Source organism: Drosophila teissieri, chromosome 2L, assembly GCF_016746235.2.
Source record: "Drosophila teissieri strain GT53w chromosome 2L, Prin_Dtei_1.1, whole genome shotgun sequence".
Taxonomy (NCBI): Eukaryota; Metazoa; Arthropoda; class Insecta; order Diptera; family Drosophilidae; genus Drosophila; species Drosophila teissieri.
Genome location: NC_053029.1, coordinates 10,861,315 through 10,872,854, shown reverse-complemented (window position 1 = coordinate 10,872,854; position 11,540 = coordinate 10,861,315).

Sequence of the window (11,540 nt, the reverse complement as noted above, 5' to 3'; positions counted from 1 at the left end):
GAAGAGAAATACATTCGATTTGTGTGCTTCAGAAATGTATTTGTTTTATTTTTGCGGAATATATTTTTAACACATCCCAATACATTTTAAAGGAATACAAAATCACCTAACCAAATGCACCAAATGTTACCTAATATTTATAGGCTGATTATTCAAACCCTAGATAGTCTCAACTAGCAAAGAAAAAACCAGTCATTGTTCCTAAGAAAAACCAATTAGGAGTCAGTGAATCGCACTCATCAGTACTTACATAAGTCGTAACTACATATATCAACAGATCGACTTCCCTCAAACCTATGCAAAGGTTTTGTATATACATATAAAAGCGACTCGCTGAATGATTTATAAATTGATTTGCCTTGCAAAATGTCACCTGGCTTTATTTGGAAAATTTTTTTCTAGAAATCCTGAACTTTTCTATAAATTTACACGGGCACTAATGTAACATAAGGACTACTAGAAAACAAATACGAACTTGAAAGGATCATATTTCGTCTCAATATTACATAAATTGGTATGGAAAAAAGATACAGTATATATATATATATAGTAAATCATAATATACTTTTGAAATGTGCTCTATCCGATCATTTTTAAACTTTCAGATTGCATTTTTTGAGTGCTCATTACAAATAAATAGGTCAAAATGGTCGAAAGCCTATCTTTGTTAACTCTTTGAAGGAAAATTTTAATATTTCTTCGATTTTATTATTCAACAAATATTCGTATAAAGGCTGAAATTTAAAAATGGTCGGAGTTTGAGATGGAGTTTACGTGAAGGAACAAAAATCTAAATAAATATACACACATAATTATCACATCAACACATTATATAGAAAATGCATATCGTTTCGTTTGACGTTTAGTAAAATTGACATGCAAAAATAATGTTATATATAGATGCCACATATTATCTGAGATATTATGTTTATTTACAAAAATGTCGTTTGAAAGGTCGCTATTGGAAATTCAAATATTGTGAAGTATTGATCATTCATTTGAAAGTTAAATAAACGGTATGAAAATACATAAATAGTCAATGCAAATAATTGTTGCAGCTAATTTGTTTAATGGGTATTGTTTATAAAAACAAAGTGTGTTAAGGATTCTTATGTATAATTTATAATTATACTGAGTTCTTTTGTGGAGAATGGATACTTTTCCACTTAAACATTTTACTTAGAGCAAGTAAAGAACAGGGTTTGTTCTATTTTATCTTCATTTTTTGTTTACCAATTTTATAATATAAGTATGAATTGCATTAAAAACATGCACTATACATAGTTTGAATCTCGTCTTTAGATTTGGATTTGTGCTGATAAAAATCAAAATTTTACCGTTGGTAGCGTGTTTGTATCATATGTATATTTGTCTCTGTCAATGTAATGTAATATACATGTCAAATTGAAGTAAAACGTATATTTAATGTAACTTTACTGTAAAATATTCTACAGCGAAATTTCTATTACTTTTCGATCATAGCTTCGAAATTGGTGTCCTTTGCAAAATAGTTTTCGGCGAATAATAGAATTTCGCATATTCTTACTTGACTTATATTACACATTATCTACATTATAGATACTAACGTATTCAGTAATACGTATGTGACCTTTGCCATAAATTCCTTGCAAGTTCATTTCAGCTGCCAGATGATAGATGGCTGTAAAGAGATTTAGGAAGTGTAGTGAAATACGAAACGTGGCCAGTTTAAAAATCTGTGCAGTTTTAATTTTTTCCTTTCTTTATAGATTATGCATCATTACTCCTCAATAATTTACCAGAACTTTGATTGAGCTAAATTGTTGTAATAAGCCGTTGCTGATTTAAAAAAATGAATCTTTAAGCGGCATACTGTTTATTCCACTAAAAGTAGTTTTAAACACCGCTCGTTCTGAAACTTTTATAAACATCCTAGCTTCGAAATCGTTGCAGATAAAGACAGATGGTTGCAATAATATGGCAAATTAAACAAACAATAAAATGCAGCATTAACTCTATTCACGATAAGCCAACAAATTAAGACATCCAAACTATGAACTGATTGCAAAGTTCGTCCTATTACTTCTCCCAAAATAGATGGCCCAGCCATTAAACATTTGCATTATAATCTTGGCGCTACTCCTGCTAATTTTCGCCATGCCCCATCGCCCCATTGGCTTTCTTTTCGACGGAGGGAGCGAGTGGGAAGAGAGAGAGAGCGATGGATAGAGGGAGTGAGGGAGAAAGAAGCGAGCAAGCGACCGCCGGGTCATCAAACATAATTACTTGGCCAAAAGGCATGCGCCAGTTGACATTTCAGTGGCGACCCGCGTCATTTCCGCCACCACACCCCTTAGACATTCATTAGCCGAGGTGGGCAACTTAAAGGTGAGCAGCAGCAGCCATCCTTCGCATCTTTTGCCGGCCAGCTGCCTCGAGCGATTTTTGATAATGAATTTCGTTTGGCTGCCGCTACCGGTGCCCTGTTAAGTAGACTACAGTTTTTAGACAAACTGGAAGGCAGGACGAAAATGCTGCGTGGCTTCCAGCCATATGATCGGGAAAAACATTCGCACACAGCACGAAAACTTTGTGCATTTCTTTAAGCATACACATTGTCTTGGGTAATTTAATGTTTTTCATGCTGATTGAAAAATGCTCGGCAGAAGTTTGCAAATAAAGAAAAGTCTATGAAAGCAAGTATGCTTGACTAAAAGGTTTTTCGTCACCCATGATATACAAAACAAGTAAAAGTAAGGATGGAATTTATTTGATTTTCACTTAGTCCGTGAAAACAGCCAGTTAATTTGAACAGTGCAGTCTGAAAAGCGAAACTTGCACTTGCATCGCAATCAACTGTCAATGAACTCGGAGCAATTTTGTTAACAAGTTTCTGGTTTCCGCCCAAACGCTTCGCAGCTTCTCAGCTGGACCTCCTCGGTATTTGTTCTGCTGGTCTTTCGGTTCTCAGTTTTTTCGTTTTTTTTTTTAGTTTTTTAGCTGCTTTATAGTCTGCAGTTGAAATTTATGTTTATTTTTTCATGCCATGCAATTTACGTTTTGATTATGTGGACGCGGTCAGTGCGCCGTTCCTCTTTTGCTGAATTTTCTGTGTTTTCCTCCTTTATGCATTCACGATGATGGATCTAACAAATAACTCATTTCTATGATAACTTGGCCAATTGCCCGCCAACTGACTCCGCTGACTCCGCTGACTCGTCTCCGTGGCAACTTTGCTCGCTTTCACTGATGCCGCATTGTGCTTAAGTTACTTAGCTTTATGGCTCAAATGGAGATGAGTGCCTCTCCAGACGCAAGTTTTAAAACGCTTGCTTGCAGCATCGCGATGCATCGCTGGCCCACTCTGCTGCTTATTGACACACATCTGCCGCGGAGCGTAAATAGTAGTCGAAGAAATTGAAGTGAAGACAAAGTGCTGCGAAATGCCTTTTCCCAGCGAAAGTTGGCGCTTGTTAAAATCTTCTTACTGAACGGAAACGGAAACTGCCGGCTGCCACGCCAGATAATCATTCACGGATATATCTCCACGTCTCGCTTGTTAATCGGAGTTCTGGTCATTGATGTCAAAACTTAATTACAGTTTAAGCGCTTTCGAAATCATTTTGCGGCCACTCAAATTAAGCGCAGCAGGCCGCAACACACACAGACTTAGATGGCGCTCCTGCCAGACAGACAATTATAATTAGCCATGGCAGAGCATCGAGTTTGAGTCCTTAATCCGAAGGGTTCGCCTTTCCTGGCTCTCTGCTCCACACCGCACCACTCCACTCCATTTCACTCCACTTCCCTTCGTCTCGGATGCAAATTACATTTAAGATGCGCACCGGCAAAGAGCAACTGCGATTGCTTGAGCCACCCAGATTTCACTCGGCAGTGGACGATGGATATGTCTCAGGGATATTTTGAATTAATTTGTGTTGTCTTACAAACGCCCGTTTCTGGTTTCTGCTTTCTGGTCTCTGCGCTGTGTGTGTGCGAATGCAAATATTTATAAATTGGAAATTTGTCTATTTTCATGCCATAAACTAACACGTTTTTGCTTATCTCGGCCTATTTTGGCCAATACTGATGGGTACTACAATTTTTGTAAATTCCATTACGAGTGGTAGGGTAAAGCAAAAATAAATGCAGTTTTTAAATACCTCTTCAAAGTGTTTTTAAGAACCTAATCACTTTTGTAAAAATGCTAGAAGAATATGTACTTGAATTCCTGAGGCTAAAATGTTAAGAATTCGCAGTCTATTAAAAAAGTTAAAAATATAATGTTCGATGCTTTGAAACATAATATTTTAATAAAAGGATATATTCGACTTTTGATTGTATTGTAAACATTTTTAAGTGCTCTGCGCATTTCTGGTTAAGTGGATGCCTCAGCGTTTGCCATTTCTTGCTGATTCTGTTTGGCCACCCACATTAGTTGGTATTTGACTTCTTGAGCTCAGCTTATTTCAATTATGATAATCAATGCCCTCTCATATGGATTCGAAACTTCCACCCATGAGTCGGACTTTTCCGCTGGGATTCTTTGCATTGGAAAAACTTTTAGCGCGACATGTCACGCCCGAGTGCGGCCAACTTGGTTGGGGTTTGCGAATGTTTGTGTTGATTTTGTAGCGCACATTTTTCAACACTGTCAGGATCCTGCTCTTTTCCTCTGCTTTCCATTCAATTCCTTTGCCTGCCGCCGTACTCGAAACTCCCTGCTTTCCTCGCTTTCCCCGCTTTCCCCGCTTTCCCAGCTTTCCTTTGCTTTCCGGAAAACTATGCACGAGCGCTGACATCATTTGTCATGTCTCTGCGCTGTGCGGGCGAAGCGCGTAAGGCTCATACAAAAAAAAACAGCACAGAGAATGGTGGAAAAACAATAGCTCGTAGAAAAGTTGGCATGTGGAAAAAGTCAAAAATGGAAAAATTGCTGACAATGCAATCTGAATTGTGCATAAGCTAAAGTTTGTCAGCTCTGTGGCCGCCGTCATCTCCGCCGTCTCCCCTTTGCTCCTCGCACAAAAGCACAAGAAACACAGAAGGACTTCGTCGTGGATAAACACTTGGGCTGCAGATACGCCCACGATATAATGTGATATGGTGTGACATATCAGCGAGGTGTGATGATATCCGAGATAAAGCGGATGAGTCCTGGGGATTGCCACTCCTAGTTGGGGGCAGATTGCTGCCACAGCAGATACAAGTGCACTACAAAAGTAAGACTTTATTTTCCACTCCATCGTGTTCTGAGGTACAAATTATATTTCTTGTCGGAAGAAAGATGATCTTCCTCCAGCTTAAATTGAACATGAAACACTGATAAGTAAACTCCTTACTTATTACATAAGAAGGAATTCAGCACTTTATTTTCAATGTTTCTAATTCATAAATCTTTCTGTTTCATATCGATTTTGTCTTCCCTTTTTTACTTTCAGTACGAATACATTGTTTTTGAATTAGCCATAAATCTGCTTTGATGCATGCGGTAATTTAAACTTATTCCCGGCCGCAGTAAATCCGCTCATAAATCTGCGTTTGACCTTCACGTCACGTCGTCAGCCTTGAACGCGGCCCCGATGATCCTGCGATTAGGTCCTCCTTGGTCCTTACGTGGTCTTAACCCGCATGTCACACGGCGCACGGCGCACTGGTGGCCATCATGATTGATGGCTCCTCACGCTGTCGCTGTCACATCGACTTCCTCTAGGTGCCAAAAATTGTCAAGCCGGGGCAAATACTTGTTAACACGTTGTTGCTTGTGAGCCGGCGGCAGGACCTTCACGACTCCTTCGAGGATGTGTCAGCAGTAGTCGAGTCGAGTTGCAGCTCAAGCTGAAGCTCAAGCGGAAGCTCAAGGAGCCCCTCCTGTCAACTACGTAGTTTGTGGAAATTATCGAAATTGTATTATGGTAATTTTATGCAAACCGAATTTTTCCTTTCACAGATGCTTTTTGCTTTGATTTTGTTGTTGAAAATTAGTTTTTCAATTTTCCTTCGGGAGGCAGAGAAAGGCACAAAAAAGCTGCCAAAGTGCATGGGCCGTGACCAAAAAACTTTCTCAGAACCGAACTGAAGAGAACAGAGTGAAACGACAGGAACAGCAGGCTGGGCAGCGGCAACGTCTAAGTTATGTACATATTTATCGGGATTGCGGGTAGGGATGTGCATTTTTGTTAATATGCAGATTGATTTGGCAATGCGAATCGAATATGTATATTTGCCTATTTATTTCGCTTTCGACGCATGCCAGCAGCGTGCAGATGGCTGGCTATTGGAGCCAAAAAAGAGAAAAAAGCGGAAACAAAATCCTACTTGGCTGCATTTTTTAATTAAAAACTTTGCAGACCCGCAGACGCAGCAGGGCCGTAGATAACCGACACGTCTCCTGGTCGTCCTGGTCGTCCTGGTCCTCTGCTGCTGCCAGCTGAATTTATGCCCAGTCAGAGTGCAAGGTAGGAAACACGTAGTTTCACTCCAGTCAGTACAAGGACTCCACCCCATTCGCCCCTCAGCCCAGCCGCCCAGACAATCAACATGTTGCGGCCCAGTAATGCTCTGGGGCAAGTGGCCGGCACGTAATTGCAATTTAACCCGTTTTGAGCTACACTTAGCCAGCGTTTTATGGCACCGAGATACCATGACCTCGTCCTTCTTGCCCCCCACCCTCCCCCCAGCTGGCCAAGCTTATGAAATTTATACGCGCCAAGCTGGAAGCTGGAAGCTGCAAGCTGAAGCTGATGGTCTCTCCTAAGGCCCGAAAATTCATAAGCCGTGAGTTGTGGACTCCGGCGGATGGCGTACGGCGTATGGCGTGCGAACTTCAGCCGGCGGCGTGCAAATACACAAGGACGAATCGGGCACAATGGCAGGACGCCACAATGCCGGTGAATATTTTAGCCAGTTGACAACGCCATGAATTCACTCCTCATGCAAAGTCGAAAAGTAGTGCGGTAAATATTTAAGACTGTTTTCATGGGCCATGCGTTGGCCAAAGAGGAATTCTTCCGGCCTCGTCCTGAGTTTACAGACGCCGAAAGCTTTGAGATCAGTTAATACCCCTTGAAAGATTTACGACTATTATGTAGTCTTAGAAAATTAACTTAGGGCTCTGCAATTATTCAGTAAAACCATTTAGTTTAAGGAAATTTTATGGAATTAATGAGCCTGCGAAGAACATTAGTTAAATATTTTGTGTATATAAATACCTGAATGGGCTTTACAACTAAGATGCATCGAGGTGTTCGGAAATAGTTTTTAATAACTTTAGTAATAGAAAATTTATATTATAAGCAGTGTGTTAAGCAGCACAGATTTTGAATATAAATAGAATGTAATGTGTCGCTTCCATGGAATTTAAACATTTGCGTAAAAACTTGGCAAAGTGCTTCTTACTCTTTGATCGATGATTGCCAAAGATTTCAGTTGATTACCCAGAAACTCGGCAAGAATCAATTTATCCGTGTATGTAGTTTATTGTGTTTGGAATTTTCGTGTGCCCGACGAACCGAGTTCAATAAATAATTTATTTTTCCCAGCTTCACGGGCTCACGCAAGGCAAACGAAACGCAAACGAAACGAAACGATGAAAACGAGAGATAGAGCATCGAGCATCAAGCTGCTAACCGCAAACTGGATGGACGGAAAAGTCGGGGAAAAACTAGGAGACCACACACGCATGCAGTGCTACAAATGAGACAACACCTGTGCAGGAGATCCTGCATATGGAGCGGGATGCGATTGCCAATGGGAATGGCAATGGGAATGGGAATGGAGGCGATGGCAAAGGTAAAGACAAGGCAACCACCGGAGAGTCGGTTGGCAAGGCTCAAGTGGTTGGAGGAGCTTGGCAGGAACTTTGGCCCACATTGACGTGCCGACTGAGCCAACGGAGAAGCGACTGACTGACTGACATTTGAATTACAAGCGGTGAAAGCTGTGGAAATGGGGATATACTTGCACAGCAAAGGGTATGGGTATCTCAACGAACTCTCAACACAAACTCAACAAAATGACACGACTTGAATTGGCTGCCAAGCATGAACGCATACAAGTTAGTCGAGCATCCAGGACTCGTCCAAGAAATGGCAAAAATTACCGGCTCAGAAAGAGAAAAGAAACCCAAGATAGATAGCTAGATACAGAGAAGGGGAAATGGGGGGAAGTGTCCTAAAAGAAAACCATGCCGAAATAAAGACAGCAAGCAAAAGAACCCCAGAGAGGGCTGGCAAACTAGTCGTCAACTTCAAGTTTTCTTTTCAACTCAACTGTTTTTGTTTATTTATTTTTCGGGGCCGGCAAACTAACTGGGGTAACTTTCCCGGAGGGGAACTCCAATCAAATTGCAGGCAAACAGACTCTAAGCATAATTTATATGTCACATCGGTGCCGCTTTAAGTTGCGGATTTAATTCGAAAGCCATACCGAATGGCCACAGCCCCAGCGATTCATCAAGCGATTTGGCGATTTCGCCATTTTGCCATTTTGCGAGTTTTCGAATTTTCATATTTTCCAACTTGCCCGGCAAGTTGGCGGCGTCGTCGTCCATGCAGCGAAATGCAGGACAATGCTGGATGGGCATGGCTGGTAATTGCAGATTTATGACCCCCAAAACATGTGGACAGCTCTAGTCTGCCGCTGCCCCAAAGAAATGATAGACAAACCCAAAAAAAAAACAAAAAAAAACACAAAAAAATCAAAAAATGAAAATGGCAAATGGCAAAAATCTAAAACCGAAAGAGACGATTCTTTTTTTGAGGGGTGCAAAGTTTGGCGCGAAAATTTCTGAACGTTTCTGCATAATAAATTTTGAAAAGTGGATTAAAATGTCTGGGCTAAAAAGTATTTTTCAACATTTTCCTTCTCTCGCATTTGTTGGCACATATGAGAACATACATATGTTTATATGTGTGCGTCGTTTGGGGCACTTTTCCTTTTTGGCCAACAACAGACGTTTATGGGATAGCATATTTTTGGCCGTTCACCCGAATCACTCGTTTGGGAATGTGTGAAATGCAAATAAAACAAATTGTTTGACTACAATTTTTTGCCCATGTTTTTTTACACACACACACGTGTATGTATGTCTATGGCCAGTGATTTGGCATTCTGACATTTGTCGCTGTCAGACATAACAATCGAGCCCCGATCCCAATGCCAATAGCAACAGAATTGGCCCACATTCGAGTGTGACAATGAAATTAGCTTGCAAATTGTGGAGAATTTAAATAAATGACAAATGAATCAAATTCCCCAATTTGGCACTTGATTTTGTGTCTACAAATATGGCAACTTGTCACATTTATGGCCCCCAAATTGCCGGTTAAGACTGTGCTGCCGACAATTCCCCAGCGAATGATGTAATTGGCCAAATCTCGTTCACATCAAATTTTCCTTCAGGTTAAGTCCTAGCTGACTTTCAGCAAAGTATCGAATTTCCAGCCAAGTTACGTGCTGTGGCTTCGTCGAGTTTAAAGTGGCAGCAACTGAAGTATTTGCTGAAATAAAAACCCTGATTCTTCCTCATGGGAGGCAAAACCCATGTTGTGAGTAAATATTCTATTAATTACATAGTCAGTGGGCTTTACGGTGGCAAAAAGTGGACAGATAAAAAAAAGATCAAAATAAACTACAATAAACTACAGTAGCTGAATCACATATATTAGCTGTTAGTTTGTAGTTTTAATTCTCTTTTTGTGCCCAGCAAATCTGCATTCAACTTTTTATTCACTTAGCACCCTGCTTTCAACTCCAAACGCATTAATCTCAGTCTATATTTTGGGACCTTCTGTAGTTATCTTTCATTTCGCCTCCATTGCGAATAACAAATTGCAATAATTTAGTTAATTTGCTGTACGTGTCGCTCGCCCAAAGGTTTGTCCAACTCTGGAGCCACAATGTGGGCATATGCTGAACTTGGCCTGGAAGCCCAACTAATGTCCCATCCACAGCAAGTTATAGCGTCTATTGATATACTATCTCCATTTGTCTTTGCATTAATTTAATCTGACAGCAATTAAAGGCGGGCGTGTCATGTCTGGTTTGCCTTTGACTTTGGGGATTGGGATTGGGATTGGGATTCGTGTAGAAATATATCAGCGGGTATATATCTGGCATAAATGTTGTTATAATTTGTGTGAGCCTAATTAGTTGAATTTCACTGTTAGCCGAGCCGATCCAATTAGTTAGATAATTTAATTCAAATAATAGAATGCCAAACAAAGATTGAATGCCCTCCTGGTCAAGTTCCATTTGAAAGCCCTTTTTTACTACAAAATACTCTTTGAATACGGCTACTTTACTTTACTATTTATGCTTAATACTGTTGATTAAAGCGATCAAGAGTTGTGAGATTATTTCAACTGTCTATTTAAGTGGTAGAAAAATGTTTATTTTGCTAACTTATTGTTCTACTCCCGACATTTCCCAACTGGCTTACAATTACCGGGCTCATCCGCCTGGGGGTGTAGGGTATCCAAGTTTCGCCCAGCCGGAGGGCAGCACTTCCTTTGGCTTTTATTGCATTTTGTTTTTATTTGGGCAGTCGGGTTTGGTGCTTGTTAGCCAGATCTCCCCCATTTCCTTGGCTGCACCCTCTAGCCAAAAGTCAGGACCAACTAATTTACTGAACCACCAGCTCCGCCAGCTTCACCAGCTTCCCCAGCTTTGCCAGCTCCACCAACTGCTCCTCCAGCACCCCGGGCCACTGGTACTGAGGAATCGTAGATTCCCAGCCGGCTGCAGATGCAGATGCAGCTGGAAAAGGCGATGGTGATGGCGATGGTGATGGGCGAGAACGGCACAAGTAACAAATCAAACGAGTGCTTTTGTAAATTACATTTGAATTATCCGCTCTCTGTGTGACCCCTTTGTAATCCCCATTTCAGTTCCAGCCCCACCCCCGCCCCCCGGAATCCTGATCCTCCTCATGCATTCATTCATTTACTCGCTGGCTCTTTCATTTGGTGCGTTTGGTGCTGCCTGACCATTTGGCTGGTGGGTGGGTCCTTTTTGTGTTTGGCTGCCACCACCACCACCAGCACCACATGGGCACCCGGGCATCCTTGGAGCAGACAGCGGCAAGAGTAACAGCAACAGCAACAGCAACTGGCAGGCAAAGTGGATCAAACAGCCAAAGTTAATAAACACTTTGCCCCTTGATGGCCCCGAACTCTTTGTCCCTCTTTTCAGTGTCCATGGCAATTTGGAGTGTGTGTTTGTTGCTAACTGAAATTGAATGCAAATAGAAAAACAAACACTCTTGCGAATGCGAATACAGCGAATACAGGCGAGTATGGGGGAATACGAGCACATAAGCATTTCACTTAAATTTACGCGTTTTCCATTTCAATTAAAACAATTCGCACACCGCAAACGGCGAACCATTTAACGAACATTTGGCGCCATTAAGTAGGCTACGTGTTTGCTCCTATATCCTGAGTGCCTATGTGTGTGTGCCAGTGTGTATGTGTGTCAGTGTGTGCGTGTGTGTGTGTTTCCCCTTTTTTTCGGTGCATGCAAATGGCCTGTTAAGTGTGCCACAGAGCCAAATGACTAAT